This window comes from Bactrocera neohumeralis, chromosome 5 (assembly GCF_024586455.1).
Source record: "Bactrocera neohumeralis isolate Rockhampton chromosome 5, APGP_CSIRO_Bneo_wtdbg2-racon-allhic-juicebox.fasta_v2, whole genome shotgun sequence".
In the NCBI taxonomy this organism is placed as follows: Eukaryota; Metazoa; Arthropoda; class Insecta; order Diptera; family Tephritidae; genus Bactrocera; species Bactrocera neohumeralis.
This window is the reverse complement of record NC_065922.1, coordinates 50325561-50342542: the sequence shown is the minus strand read 5'-3', so window position 1 is coordinate 50342542 and position 16982 is coordinate 50325561. Positions and strand designations below refer to the sequence as shown.

General features: G+C 33.5%; 1 protein-coding gene and 1 long non-coding RNA gene across 6 annotated transcripts in view; one reads left to right on the top strand and one right to left on the bottom strand.

Moving 5' to 3' along the window:
* The window catches only part of LOC126759599 (zwei Ig domain protein zig-8), a 596656-nt gene that overhangs the window by 538699 nt on the left and 40975 nt on the right, over window positions 1-16982 (top strand). The gene's annotated exons all lie outside the window — the stretch shown is intronic.
* The window catches only part of LOC126759603 (uncharacterized), a 236870-nt gene that overhangs the window by 218778 nt on the left and 1110 nt on the right, over window positions 1-16982 (bottom strand). The gene's annotated exons all lie outside the window — the stretch shown is intronic.

The following is a 16982-nucleotide window of genomic DNA, read 5'->3' as shown; positions in this document are numbered from 1 at the left end:
GGAATCACGAACTGCATAAGCTCTGCGACGACAATATAATCCAACGAATGCGCTGGTTAAGCAATGTCGTTCGCCTGGAATGTTCTATGGAATTATCCAGCGAAAAGCTCCTTCAATTCTAAATCCATGTGTGGACAATAGAAGTAAGAGCGTTTACGCATTCAATGGAAGGGCCAAGTGCACAGTGACCTGTCTGTATATGGAATGCACCACCGGCATGACCGGGCAAAGGTTGGAGGCAACTGGTCAAGCTTTGTGTACTCTGCACAGACCGACCTACGATTTTATAGCCAAAAAAGAAGAAGAACGCAGTGCCTCTTGTGCTTTACTCCAGTTGGTTGAGATATACTTTAAGAGAAATCAGTGATCAAAACCTTTCCGGTCGAAAAAACAGTCTTTATTTTCTTTGGGGTAGGTTTATAGGATGAAATCCACTATTTCGTGAATCCCTGTAGTGTAAAACACTGCTGCGAATCTCATGATTGTATTGCGTCTGGGGCGCCGTCATCGGTTGAGCAAACTAAGTACTTATTATACCGCTCTCGTATATGTACATATATTGATAAGAGAACCTAACGTATCGACTAAACTCTTGAATACTTTGAATTAAGTAAGCAAGCTACAACAACAAAGGCAAGAACACATGAAATTATTGTATTCGAGCAGCACAATAAACACAGGCGTTTCCAAAGAACTTAGTAACTGAAAGGCGCATAAAAACACATGAACCTGCATACCTTCACTGTTTGCTGAGTATTTATACATTTTTCGCCCCTTAATAAAGAAAGCTGCATTTTTTGTTAAGTAAAGCCTTCAGATACTCATTTTCATATTTTTAATATATTCAGAAATTTTTGAAATCATTAAAATGGTTGAGGTTGCACTTTAGTTGAAGGTTTGTCAACTTTTTGCAGAAAAGCAAATAAATAAATGAAATAAAATAGTAACAGTAATTGCCACAGCCACACACAGTCAGTCGGTTCGTTGTCAGTTACAATTATTTTTATCAAACAAACATATGTATGTATTCGTATAGACACAGTACAGACATATTTTTATTACCTTTTTATTTATAGAGTTTTGGTGTTTGCAAAAAATTTGGTCTAAGGTTTTGATATTGACATTTTTAGCATTTGCCAGTACTATTCACAGTGAGTTCGCTCAGCTGGATTTTAACCATATCTGCCATTTACAACTTGTTTGCGCTGCTATTTGCACACTCTTCATGTCAATAATGGGCGAAACGTGCCAAATTCCTATTTATCTTGAGGCCATTACAAGCATAAATATGTGCTTTATGAACAGTACATAAATAAAATGGAGGACACATAAACACATACACTTTTTTCTAATTTTCTAGTATTGGTTTGAATTTTGAAAATATAAAAATATTGTGTGGTTTAAGAAGAAATATGAAAAGCTTTACCAACGAAGTTCAAAATATTCTAGTTATGATAAGTCTTTCCCTGAATTAAAGGAGAAACCTAAAAAATATATACCGTTTTTAAGGAGTTTGAAGTTGTAGTGGAATAACTTCAGAACTCTTGCGTTAAATATCAAAGTTAAGTTAAGTGTTAAAAGCTATCCGCACTCCGTGCTTCTTTAAGAGATTTGAAAATAAATTCTATAATTGAGGTATGCTGGTTTTAAAGAAAAGGTTGAGATAATGAAGATATATGTACACTCTGCCGTTGGCCTCTAGGTGATAAATAAAATATTAGCTCAGAGCTTAGACCACGATGAAAACAAGGAAATAATATAACAAAAGAAAATTGGCTGCCATAGGTCATTACTAGATAAAAAAGCAGATGCACATTGTGACAAAAAAGTACCCGGAAATTGTAAAGAAATGCTTGAGCAACTAATTTCAAAAATATTGGGACTGCGTCAGTATATTTCACACGAACTAATACTTACATGTTTTTTCCCAGCGAAATTTTAAGTCATAAGTAATGAAAATACTAAACTAATCAGTTATAAGAAAATATAAATCGATTTTCCTCCTCAACTTGCAATGTTCAATAAAAGTTTGGACTCTTAGTGAACGTAACTGTATTGGTAATCTGCTATTGGTAGGAAATTGGGAACCACTGGACATGAAAGTGGCGAATATATAATCCCTACCATATTCATTCATATTTCAAGACAAGTTCTGGGTATAGTATATCAAAACTGAACTCAACTCAAATGAACAAAAATATATATTGATACTCAAAATCTCTCAAGTTCTTCTTGAACTGTCTCACAAAAAACTAAACCATTTTTCAAAAGCTGAAAATGTAATCTGCTGCTCTCTCCTTGAGCATTTTTTGATCAACACGTTTTATAAAGGATTTTATTATATTTCCTAATTAATTAATTTTCAATAGCTAGCTGCATTTGGAGCAGGATATTCAGCAGCATCTGTAAAGACCAACATTTACATATGTAGTCTAAAATGCTCCCTTGTGTATACCAATAGCGGATACAATTTAAATTAACCGGGATCAGAGTAGAAGTCATTAGTTGAGTAGAAACTGTCAAGTTAGTCTCATGATCTCTGCGATAATCTCCGAAGTGAAGTCTTTATGATTTGATCGGAAAGAAAATATGTCGATATTGTTATTCTTACCGAATCACTGTGCATTTATTGATATATAGGAGAAATATGAAAGAAAATAGTCCCAAAACTAAACATTAAAGAGAAAATTTCATCACAGTAGATTAATATTGATAGTCTAAGATCAAATTATAACAAGAAAAAATACAATATATGTATTTAGTTTCATCGAAGTTATAATACCTTTTTCAAATACAAAAGATTCCATAAAAAACTTGATTTTTCGTTCAGTTTTATAATAGTTTTATATTATTGTAGTCCGATTTGAAGTTTTTCTTCGGATATTATACCACGACTTTAAACACAAATTTGTGTCAATGAAACAAGTACATATCGGCGGTTTCGACAACTGAGTAGCTTCATGGAGTTTAAAGAATGAGTAAAAATTTCAGAACACTATCTCAAAAACTGACGGCCTAGCAGACACACAGATATGGCTAAATCAGCTCAGTTCAACATGCTGATCATTGAAGTATGTAATCTGCAAGATCTACGATGTTTACTTGTGACTGTTACAAACTTCTGGTCAAACTTAATCAGGGGTTTTGTAGAATCTGATAGCTGTCGGAGTCAAAATTGAAACCGATAAAAAAGTAGTAGGTGTCATGAATTCAGATACTATTTCTATCGCTTTTGGGTGTCATCAAAACCGATTTTATCGCTAACAAATTTGAATATTACATTGTTATTTCTGTGTACTGTGATTAAACTTTGTTTTTAAAGCGGAAAAAATTAGAACAGAACACAAAGTAAAGTAACACACAAGTTAGCTCTTAATATTTGCTTTTAATTTTTTCGTTTTGGTTCTTCTTTTAATAAATGAAAAGTTAAAATTGTCGAACTCAATATAAATTTTATTAGAATTGCTTTCACAAGATTTGTCACATTAGTAAACAGCTGATACGAATATTGGTTTTGCATATGTTCGAAAAGACGAAAATTCAAACAGATTTTGTGACACCATTGAAAAGCGGAATTGGTTTGCAATCCCGCTGCTAAGCAAATCTGTCTTAGATTCCACAACAGCCCTGAATATGCCCTTTTGTAGTCTGTCATATAAGAATTCTATGAAAGCATTAGCATTTGTGCTATTCGCTATTAAAAATAAAAAATATCTGTTGCTTGTTTCTTCAATCTCTCTAGTGGCTTAGAAAGTAAAAACTCCTGCAAAAAATTCTGATTTCAAAAACTTCGGTGTAAATAATGCTTAAATTTACTAAGAAATTACTTATATATTCAAGAGCCAATAATATTGTTATCTTTAAAACTTCGCAATATAAAATCAAGAATGAGCTTTAATTTAAATAAAATCGCACATTTCCGCTGTCAGATTGAATATCAGCTTTCAGTCTAGACGCGACAACTGCCATGTGTAATTTAATTGCACGCAAATTGAATGTATTCAAATTTCTATTGAGTAAAAGTTGAGTAAAATGAAAAGTATAAATGCGTTGAGGACTCGAGAATACACATTTAAATCGCAAGCTATCACATAAAAAGTAACGCAGATATATGTATATTATTTTCCTTTGCATACTACCTGCTTTTTATTTCTCGCATTACACTCTTCGTTTTACTAAAAAACACGTTCCGATGCTGAATTACAAGAATTTTCCTGTCATGAAACACTCGAGAATTGCCATTCCAAATCGACGCTGATATTGATTTTTGCTTCGTTATATTATCAAATAAGCAAAGCGGTTATCTATTTTTTATAAGTAACGGTGAGTAAATCAGTTCGACTTTATTTAAATGATACTTTTGAACGACAAAAATGAGAGTCAATTACGAAATATATGAAAGAAAATTTGGCTGGAATTTTTCTAAATATCCTGGCATCTTAAAGATACTTAATTCTTTTAATATTTTACTTACTTTGCTACTTTATTTAATATGTTAACAATATTTTGAAATTTTTTATTTTTTAATTGTGGAAAGAATATATATTGGATCTGTTATATATAACATTTATATTTATTATACGAATAAAGATTTCCAAAAGGTGGACAATACTATAATGGAATCACAAAAAGATATTCTATTGCAATCACAGCTTTATACACTTACTGAATAAATATTCGATCTTAGGACTACTAGGCGTATGAGTAACATTGTAGTGCAACTCAGAATAAAAACACTTATATGTGGAATACTAGGCGTATGAGTAACATTGTAGTGAAATGTAATATAATTTCCTAGGTTTCCTTAAGTAGTTAATATTATTTGTTTTCAGTTTTCTCTTAACTTACAAAAACATTTTAATACATATATTCACTTTACTATAAGTGCCTCTTTTAAGCTAATATACATTTTTTTTGCAGATTTGCAAACAAAAGTATATATGAATATATATAAATTTGAAATATAAATTCTCCAAAATAAAAATAACTCAATTTTATTACCTAAATTCACACTTTAAACATTCGTCCTCGGCTAATTCAATTTCAATTTCAAATTTATGCAAAAGTAAATAAGCTTCGCATAAGCTTTATTAGTGCGGTGATTTTATTATGGAGAGCTGCTGCAATAAAAAAACTAAGCGAGGTTATAAACATAAAGTGAAATAAAGTCAGACGTGTATATAACTGTAGCTTGGCAACAAAGCAGCCGCAACAACATCAACACACAAGCGCCACAAAAAGCGCACTTTGGCGGGAGGTCAGATTTATGTCTGCCAGTCAATCAAAACAAGCAAATCAACACAATCTGCGGGTGCAGAAAAAGTGGCTGCAAATTCGCATTTAAACAATATTTTTCATTTACCACCCTGCCACGACCCACTAATACCAAACACTGAGAGTGGGTGTAGGAAAAAATGCAAATGCTAAAAAATGCCGAAACAGCTGAACTTATTAAAAGTGCAAATCTCCTACGCGCGGTCATGCTGTGCGACAGCCCACAGGAATTCCATTTTGTAGCAGAACTATTTTTGACCAACCTCTCGCTCATGGAGGCGGCACAGTGAGCGGTGTTTTGTGCACTTTCGTTCACAGCAATTCCTGCCGACTATCAGTGCCAGCATGACTTGTTTCACGGCCCGTTACTATGTAGCCAATTTATTCGGTTCTACTATTTATTTTTTTCTCTTCTGTTTAGTGAGGAGCAGCAAAAACGGAACGAAAAACCTTGATAAAATCACACAAAATTTACATGCTTTTTACATACTGTTAACAGTATTTTGAAGGGTGAGTTTAGGCAAATGCTAAATCACAGAGATATACTAAATATAAATTGTAACAAAAAAGTACCCGGAAATTGTAAAATTGTAAGATGCAAAGATATAGAAAATATACATTGTAGTAAAAAAGTACCCGGAAATTCTAAAATTGAAAGCGCAAAAAATTTAATTATTCATCAATATGTATTTTGACGCCTTTAAAATAATCCCCACCAGATGTAAAACACTTATGCCAATGATTTGAGCTCTTGAAATACTTTTCATAAGCACTTTGTGGGATGGTCTTCAGGACGTCAAAATTTAATAAGAAATTTTTGATTTCGGATAATTTTTCCACACCATTCCGATTATTGTTGACTTGTTTGGATGTTAAACTCATAAACCCCCGTCTCGTTAATGCTTTCCATAAAGAACGGAACTCGCACGATAAATCATGTCCAACGAGACCTGTTCCCAGTACTCTTTTTGAAAAAGTTTCAGCTTTATCGGAACGAGTCGAATAAGAACACGTTTCATACCCAAAAATCCACAAAGATCATTCGAAGTGATTCACGAGGGATGTCGAGGTCTCTTACCATTTTTTTATACTTGCCTCCATATTCTACAATATTTTATTATTTTCATCAGTTGAAGTGGTCGAAGGTCATTCAGAACGAAGTATGTCTTCAACGATCTCTCGATCGTCTTTAAAGACTTTGTACCACTTAAAGGCTTTAGATCAAGTTTCAATTATCTTATGGCTGTGTCTGGCGAAGAAATAATATAAATCAGCAGATATACATTTAGATATTTTTGAAATATGCGAAGCATTATATTTCCCGAAACTGGTATTTATCATTAATTCCAATAATACTTGGAAAAATATGGCAAGAGTTTAAAGGAAATTTTAGATTTGTTATTTAATAACTGACCACAGATTGACATACAAAACTTTTAACGAAAAATGTGCAAACTATTCAGACAAAAGATAACTTGAGCTTAAATTACAAAAAAATATTATTGCTTATGGTGGGAATCAACAAACGGTGCAAATGAAGACAAACATGTATGTGCTTTAATATTCACTTCGGAGAATACAAGATTACTCTTCAAAGACAAGTCTAGCATAAAACAAAATATTTCGCAAACAATTTCTTTCGGCACAACAAATATTTACCCAATAAATTCCATTAAAACTAACAATTGCGTTGCTTTATAGCTTGAGAGCACCAATGGAATGAGCACTCGCATGAAGAAAGTGAGAAAAACCAGAGGAATGGAAAGAATATAACGATTCGGTCATAAGATTTATTAAAGGAGACAGTTATATCCTCACTGCTGGCTTATTCGCTTAAATATGAGTTAATATGTTGGTGTGCTTATTTGGAGCACAATGGAGTCAAAGGTCGACAGCTGCTTGTCGGTCACACACAATTCACTTCGTCGCTGCTTAGCCACCTAGAGATTCAGCGTTCGCAACAGTGGCTTTGCGGTTGACCGCTTAAACTTTCACACTTTCACTCCGCAAAATAAAACCAACAAAACACCGCTCGTAATATTAATAATAAGCCATAAGCAATAACAAAAGCGACGGAAAAGTAAACAAACAAATATTAAAGGAAAACACACAAAAATAAAGCAGAAACCACTACAAAACACATAAAAGAATTAGCACAAAAGAAGATAAAATGATACCATAATTTCGAGAATGTTTTGGAAAAGTAGGAAGTGGCAGTAGAATTGAGAAAACAGCAGCATGTGGCGTGGGAAAAGCAAAAGTAAACGGTCGGATTCTCGACGAAATAATCAATATTAAGAGTGGACCCTTCAGTGCTTAAGAAAATCAACAAAAATGACGCGTGCTGTGTGTGTGGGCGGAAAGCGAGCGAATAGTGGGCGGGTACTGCTGTGAAAATTGCCAGTTAATGTGGCGCATGTAAGTGCAGAACAATCAAAATTTGAAATTATTTGCACGAGAAAAGCAAACAAATATAGTGCCAGAGGAACGCTTAAGAAGTAGGAAATGGACGTGTATGAAGGTAGGCATATTAAATGTATTGTATGCTTCTGATTGAAGATAAATATTATTAAGAAAAAGTTTATGAATAAAGCGCAAACAGTGATAGATATTTGAGAAAGCCTCTAAATAAGCAATATTTTCAAGGCACTAAAATCTATTTCATACTTCACTCAAACCATTTCACTTTGTATTTCAGAGAGCATAAAACTTTATTTTTTAGTACTGAAAAAAATTTGATAAAAATAAAAAGTAAGTGATTAAATAAAATAGATATGTGAATATTAAGCTACTAAATCTTACAGGTAAACGTAAAGTGTTTACCTCTTGTAATATGTTTATCAAATTGAACCATAAATTTTAAGTGTGAAAGCCAGACTACTGAAAAACATTATACCATCTAATTCGAAAATCTTTGAGACGAAATATGTAAGATCAAATCCGATATATTTGCTACCAAATCAAAGGCTAAAAATTAGTTTTAATTTCAAAAGTTCCCTCACATACCTTGGTACTGGCTTTATTCAATATACCTTTCTCACTCATATTGGGTCTACAACTATATTTTTCCGTTTGTAAAATAGTAATGCTGAAAGTATCGCCCTTCTGAGGATGTATTATTTTTCCATCTATCTGGCAATTTGCGAACTCATCCCAAAAGGACCTTGAATTGACTTAGCCGTCAAGAATGAATCAAGCGAATGTTTGATAACTTTCATCGACTGCTATAAGGCGAATGAGGCAAAGCTTTCCCAGGATGTTTTTCAAATGGTTTTTAACCAGTCTTACCGCGTTAATACAAGCACTGCCATAATGAAACATTTTTGTCTCGTGCCTAGTCGCAAATTCTGGGAATTTATTGGCAATCGATCGCTTCAATTGGTTGAGCTATTCATGGAAGAGCCTGTCTAATTCCATCGAATATAGTGCAAGGAGATTTTACTTTGATATGGCTGGTTGATAGGTTTTAACATATGATTCTGTACGTTTAGGTTTGTCGTAATTGATCCTTATTTCATTACAAGTCACAAACCGATGCAAAAATAACTTATTTTTTAAGCAATCAAGAAGAATTGCTTGTTTGCAATTTTATTACGGAAATACATACATATATATGCAAGAACAAAGTTTACGAATTATTCAATTTAATTACCAAAATAAAAAAAATAAAACCTTTCGTGCGCTTTTGCCATTTTACGGTCGTAATAATCGTACACCTGTGCTCGCTATTCGTCGAGTTGTTGAAAATTTCATTTTCTTCAAATAATGTTCAAGGACTAATAAGACAAAGAACCGCTTGTATAGTTATGATAGGATAGGATAGTTATGAAAATATCGCTTCCATAACCTTGCGGAGTTTAGCTTTCATCCGTATAAAATTGTTCTCACTTAAGAACTAGAGGCATTAGACCATCATAAACGTCGTGAATTTGCTGATTTTGTTATTGAACAACTTGAAAACGATAATGATTTTTTTAAGAAAATCATCTTCTTCGATGAGGCCCACTTTCACTTGTGTGGCGCTATAAATAAACAAAACTGGTGGTTTTGATACAGAGAAAATCCAAAACATATTCATGAACAATCCCTACAATACCTAAAGTGACTGCTTGATGTGGTTTTTGGTCTGGTGGTATCATCGGTTCGTAGTTCTTTCGAAAGGAACCCGGTGGCACCATTAGTGTCAATAAAGAGCGGCATAAATCGATGATAACCAATATTTTATGGCCGCAAATAGAAGAAGTTTATCTCGACAACCTCTGGTTCTAAGAAGGCCACGTGCCCAAAGCACTTGCAGCAACCGAATTATTGCGTTAAGTTTTGATATTCGATTAATTCAAGGAACTGTCAAATTAAATGGCCTCCAAAGAAGTTGTGAATTAACACCATGAGACTTTTTCTTGTGGTGTAGTTTGTAGTCATTGGTCTTAAGCAACAAACCAGACACTATTCAAGCTTTAGAAATGTTGACCGACTTTGTTGCCGGGATTTTACGATATCGAACCACTCGATCTCTATTTTCAACAAAACTGTTAGCGGCCTCGTGTTTCACGTCTACACATGGACACTTTGAGTGCAAAATTGGGCGACTCGTTAACTTCGAAAACGACGACCTTTTAATGCCAAGATGATGTTTGACACCTCCAGATTATTATTATTTTATTTGAACATCTTAAATCGAAGGTTTACGCCAATCTATGAGCAACGCTAGTGGAGCTAGAAGACAACATTCAGTTATAGTCGAGATTTCAGCCAGAATACTATTCGAAGTCCACTATTAATTCCGAGCTCGAGGTTAAATAATGTTAAACAGTTAGCTATCGAATTTTGTAATTTTAATCTTCTTTTCAAAATGTTACATCAACTGAGATTACACAACGTTTAATACCATTAATTCTAGTTAAATGAACAACTAGCTGTAATATTTCCCCAATAAATCTGCATTTAATTCCCTTCAACAAAAATAAACAAATGTTTTTTTGTTTTTTTTTTTTTTTTTTTTTATTTACTTAACAACTTTATTTAATCACTCGGCAAAAAGTTGCTTCATTAAATCCTCGTTAGCAACACGTTTAACCTGAACAGTTGACTAAACGAAATTTAGCGTTCAACAATACACTATTAACAGCTTTTCCGCTCCTTCCCTTCCCCCTCCTACAAGCACTTAGCTACTGACAAAGTAGAAACCATAAAACAGTTTGTAGTTGAATTAGTGAAGCAGTGAAAAAGCACAATTCTCTGTGATGGAAAATGCTCTCGCTCTCACACACACACACACATACACATGCATATACACACACACATACGCATTTAATTAGCGCAATTACAGTGCATTTACATTATTGATGAACGATTTGGCGCATGTTTGCTGCCAATTTGTGATAATTGTTGTTTACAACATGCAAAGCGACTGATTTGCGCTTCCTGCCCGTTTTGTTGCTATTTTTTGTTTCGCTGCTAATTTTTTTAATTGTAGAATACTTCCAGCAGAATTATATGCCTCAAATTAATAAAGGCTAGCGGCTAAACAAGCGAAATAATATGCCAATCACGCGCAATCAATAATTTGAAAAGTTCATTCAATGATTAGCACCGTTACTCGGGGTTACAGTTACCGTTAACTGTTCATTTGTACGAGGCAGACATTTCTAGATAAAATAATTACATAATTGCTACGAAATTATCGAATCACCATTAATTGCGTGGTTGTTTAATTAAACCGCTTTTTTTGAAAGATAAATGATAGTCATAAATTTTTCAAATTAAATTAAAATTTTTCTAAATCTTTAACGTTATGTGTTAAAAGGAAAAGAGAGTATATTAGAATATAACATTACTGAGTAATTTTAAAATATAGCTAGTAAAAGTAAGCTCTTTTGGTTTTGGCATTTTCGAATTACTCACAATATTTCTTCCCGCTTGACATTAAATTTACATAGAACCTAACTAGTTCATAAAGTTTTGAAATAAAAAAATGTTTATATTGGGCTTGAGTGAATAATGAGCTTCGGGATCTATTCCGCCAAGCTAGATCACAGAGTACCCTTTAAATTGTCAGAGTGTTGCATTATCTTCCAGGCAGCAGTCTTTGCTGTCAGCTAATAACGCTAACCAAATAAAGAACGTAAGCATAAAAATAGATAACCAAGCGCGAATTAAAGCAATAACATCACATCGCATTGCGACAGGGAATGTCCTTAGAAGCAGGAAGCTATAGGATATACATATTGGCTGCCAAAAGCGGTTGAATGTAAATGTAGTGAGAAGCACCCTTCCGGGCAACGAAATAGCTGACGAAATTATCGAAAGTGTCATCCGCCCGCTTGGCTACCGAACCAGTTCAGGAGACATGCAAGTCACTTAGAACGATACACAAGAATTTTGAAAGGACTGACAGACGAAATAGGTAGAGATGCAATGCCTTAGGGGCAGAATCAACGGTTATACATGTAGAAAATGCAGGGAAGTAGGCAGAAGAGATGTACACTGGAATACCGCCCCTGGTTTGTCAGACTTTATAAGACCTTAAGGACCTGTAGGTCTGTGTAGGATGTGAAAGCCAGCCTAACCTAATTCTAATTAATAAATTTGTTGCAACAAAATAACAAAACTCAAGCACAAAAAAGGAAGGATGACTACACGAATTGAATTTCGATACTTTCGTACCCAAGACCCTTGGCAGTGCAAAGAATTTTATATTGCTTACAAAATTAATAATAAAACCATCATTTGTAAACATTTTTATTTTTATTTGAATCGTTCAGTTGGCATGATAGTTATATGTTATAACTCGTGGCCACGCAAACCTTACCACTAAATTTTCTTAAATTTTTTTGGACTTTTTCGTTCGTTCGGGATTTTCTTCAATTTTTTTTATGTTTTTAGTAAGCAGAAGTGAACTAAATTGTATTATCTAATTATAATTATAGTTTTTCATTTATTACGTTCAATGAATAAAACACAAATTAGCTTTTCTTTGCTTATACAAAAGCGGCCGATTTTATTGTTTTTAAAGTAATACCACGACTAAACTTCATGTTTCAATTAAAAATATAAATAAAACAAAATATTAATATCAAATATAGTGTAAATGAAATTAAATTAAAAAAATAAAAAATGTTATTTTTTCATCGCATGTCAGTCTCTTACATTTCGGGATCATTTTGTAAAGCGTACTAACTTTCAATTGATTTATCTCTAGCTGAATGTGTTTTGTTTGTAATTTTTAATATTTTTGATTAATAACATGTCATTAACTTATTTCTAAATAAAAAATTTCTATACCTCAAAAAGCACCGCTATAAAATGTAGTCAAATATGCACAATACCTGAAAATTTTAAGTGGTAAGTTTGCGTGGCCACGAGTGTAAGACGGCAAACGCTGCCTGCCGAAACTGTTTGGAAGAAGAGCAAGTTTGCATTGGTCATATAATAATTTTTAGTTCGAACAAACGAGTTCTTCCTTTCTATGGCATCACAAAGGACTACACATAGCAGTCCACGTGCGATCTTTTTGATAAGCCATATAACCTAACCTAACCTATATGTTATAGTGGCCTAAAATGAACAATATTTTCGGAGACAATGTGTCAAATAAAATAGTTTTCAATGCGAGGACTTGGTAGATATATTTTGAGCCGGGCCCTTGTGGCAGTTCCGAAAAATAAGTAGAGGGTCTCAAAAACGAAAGGGCCAGTTCGAAACTGACGTACAGGGTTGAATCGGCGTTTATTTTTTGGCTTTATAAAGCTTAGGTAAAACTTTAAATACCCTGTTTAAGTTATAAAAAATGTCAATGAAGGTACCGTGAAACTTCAAAAAATGTATTGGTATTGTGGCTCTCATATAAAAACGATATACTGAATATGAAGATCTCAGTTCCTAAGGCTGATTTTACGTGAAAAATATTGGTTACTTTATAAAATATCTTTACAAAGCTGACTTATTTTCCTGATAACGAAGTCATCTTATGCTGAACATTTATAAAATTCACGCATGGCCACCACTAGCTCCAATACACCTCATATAATGACATTCGATCAGTCGGTGAACTTTATTCTATTTACTTAATTACAATTCAACAAATCTAAAGAAAAAATTTGCGAGTGACCTTCTTAGGGGTTTGTGGGGTATTTCACGAATTTAAGTTAAAAATGTTCCATGATTTGAGTAAATGGTTGGTTTGATCCCTACACCACTTGACCACACAAAAATTCTGCCTGTAAGAAAACTTTTACCATCATTTTCGATTTTAGAAACCCAAAAATAGCAAGGAACAGCCTCTAACAACATAGTTGTAAAATCACTATAAACTAGTGTTATACTATATACATATGTATACACATTATGTGTGACTTATTAAGCGGTCATGTTTTTCTTTATCACAGGTGGCTTTGCGTCGAAAATAAATGAAATCTTAGCCTGGCTATATTTATGACATATATATACGTATCATTAGTTATGCACCATTTTCAATATTATTTTTATAAATCAGCAGAATTATTGAAGATGTGTACAGATTTCAATTAGCACAACATTTAAGACATTTAAGATTTAACATAAGAGCTTAGCTTTAAGGCCATTATAAATAGCAATATAAAGCAATAATCAATATTGAAATTATCTGCAGTATTTTTCTTTTGCTAATCACTTCCGCCACATCCGTAACTTAAGCAAGGAAAACAACTAAAAGTTTCCAAAGCCTATGTTTGCTGGATTTTATACACTTGTGCATTAACAACAACACTAACAACAAGCAAAGTCACGAGCGAATTACAATTATTGAAATTACCAAAACATTGTACCACTTGCAATGCGAATACAAATCTCGCTTACTTGCAAATTGTTTGCCAACTTTTTTCCATCTCAAATTGGCTAATCTCAGTGTTGAACGTATGTGTGCGGCGGAGATTACAACCGTTATTGCTAGTAATTGCGCAATTAAGCATAATTATGATCATCAGCAGTGATTAGGTAGTAGAAGTAACAGCCTGACAAGCGATACAGGAAGAGAAAAAACAACAATCAGACGGCTGGAATGCCTAAAGTGACACGAGCATATAAAAACAAATGAAAGAAAGGGGCACAAAGCGGAGGGCAAATGGCGAAAATTGGCGCCGACATATGTGATTTTAGGCGCGCAAGAACGAGTCGCTGGAAAAATTGGCCGCTTGCCAAATGACAAAAATTACAAAAAGGCACTGTAAATGGTGGAAAGTGCAGGCAAAAAGGGAAAGAGGAATGGCAAATGTTCAGACAACAAAATGTGTTTGCTGAAGACATAAAATGAAGTAGTAGAAGTGCAGTCAAGTGCAAAATAAAAAAAGAAAACTAAAATAATAATAAAGAAAAATTATATTTAACAAGATTTGGAAGTAAATCTTAAGTTCGAAAATGATAATAATATTTATTTCACTAAGTACACGAATCTGGCATGGATTCGTAAATTAAATATTGGCGCTTATTGGAAAAATAACGATGTTGACATCGTCTTTTTATTTCTCTTACCATGGCCTTAATAACAGCCATACACAGTGGCGTTCAAAAATCTGCAGTCACTTGCATGATGATTTTCTATTTAGTAACTCTATGTATCTACTTTTAAGCTGCTTTTTTTGTGATAACCCTTTAGAGGTTAGGCCAGTCTAGGGCCTTAAATACGACATTTTTTATTGATATTAAATACAAATTTGCTAGGTCCACCTTCAAAATGACATTTTTCAAGAGATTTCGAATGGTGACCACGATTCTGGAAACTCGTGCTAACTGAAATCAAGTAATAAACTAGATCTTAGTCTAAAAGAGACTTGATAACAAAGAGCGAAGACTTTAAACTTTGCATAAACTTATTTTCGGAATTTTTGAATTATTTCTAAAGAGATAATAATAGCAAGGAATAAAAACGGCTTAAAATTATTGTTCAAAATTACAAACACAAAAAGTTGGCTATTTTGTAAATTTTACACTTTCCTAACCCTTCAGGGGGAGTGAAATATTTTGTAATTCATTATTCTATCATTGTCAATAGACGTTAATCGAATTTTCTATCGAATATCTTATACTATGGTCTGCAAAATTTTTCAACTCCACTATGTTCTAGTCATAAATAAACTTTGAAAAATCACATACATACATATGTGTGAGTGTATGTGAGTTTGAATGGTGAATGCATTGCAATGTCTGTAATATTTTTCTTGCTGCCGCAGGACTTAAAATTCAATTATGGCAAATAAAGCAAACCGAATTTCGGGGAATAGGATGAATCAGAGAAAATAAATATTTACTGTAATCTTTAAGCTTTACTTTGTTGTGGCACATACTTACGCACCTGTGCTTTATATTTATATACTATATACTAAGGTTGCAGCAGTTGAGCCTGCTCTGTAAGATGTTTCATATTATGTATTTTTATTTCTTCAATTTTATATTTATTTTTAACGCATTTTCCTGCTGTGAGTGAATGAGCAAAAGCATCCAATTCAATCGTTAGCATCTCAAACCCAACTTTGTTGTTTTCAGGAAGTAATAATTTAGTTGAAATATGTAAATGGCTTATACCGTTTGTTGGAGAAAGAAAACAGAAAGAACTGGTTTTATAGTATTTTGAACTTCTATTTTAATTATTATATACTTTACTTATGTATTTATTTATCAAATATACGCTCTAAATACAACAGGGACCCAACAAACTTGTGCCCCCATCCCTTTGACGAAACTAATTTCCTGGGCTTACAACAATAGTTAGAATATACGTTGAAAAAACATAAGCAATGTGTACTAATTCATCTTTATTTCCATCCTGACGATGAATTAGTGCAATTTATTACTTTTTCGAACCCATTTCAAGACAGAGGAGATGCAACTGAGCAGACAAAGGCTACAGCATTTTCGATTAGCTAACGCCTCCAAAGCAGGCGATAACATTTATTACCGGGTATTTTCATAGGGACGCTACAAAAATAGACAGAAGGGACAGCAAACGACGTCTTCTTCCCTGCCCTTTTGACTCTTCAGGAAGGTTTGCCATTTCATCATGGAAAGATATACGATCCAACAAAAAGTCGAAATTATTAAAATTTACTACCGAAATTCGGAGTGAGTGGCCTTAACTTTAAGAGCGCTACGACCAATTTATGATCGTGATCGTTATAATCGTCCTGTAAGATCAACAATTTAGAGTTTAGTGGAAGAATCTTAACCCACAGGCACACTAACAAAAGTTCCCGTACCACTGAGACAAAGAAGTGCCAACAACTTGAAAATAATGCGGATTTTCATTGAAAAATCATCTTCAGCCTTCAGCGATGAGGCTCATTTCTGGTTGAATGGCTTGGTTAATAAGCAAAATATGCGTTGGTTTTGGAAGATAGTCGATTTACTGAGAGAAATTTAGTAGAGGCTATACACATCTCATTAGGCATTGCCAGTCATATTTTAAGTGAAATTTTAAATTTTAGAAAATTGTGTGTACAATTGTGGCTAACAATGGGACAAAACCACATTCGAATGCGACATTCTCAGCAATATTTGGAGCGCTTTAAAAAGGATAAAGTGGATTTTGTGCGTCGATTCATTACTATTGATGAGACCTGGGCCTATCTCCATGAGCCTGAATCAAAACAAGAGGCTAAAGAGTGGTGTGAGTTTATGTCCGGAAATCAGTCAAGAAAATTATGGCATCAGTTTTTTTTGGATGCGAGAGAAATTTT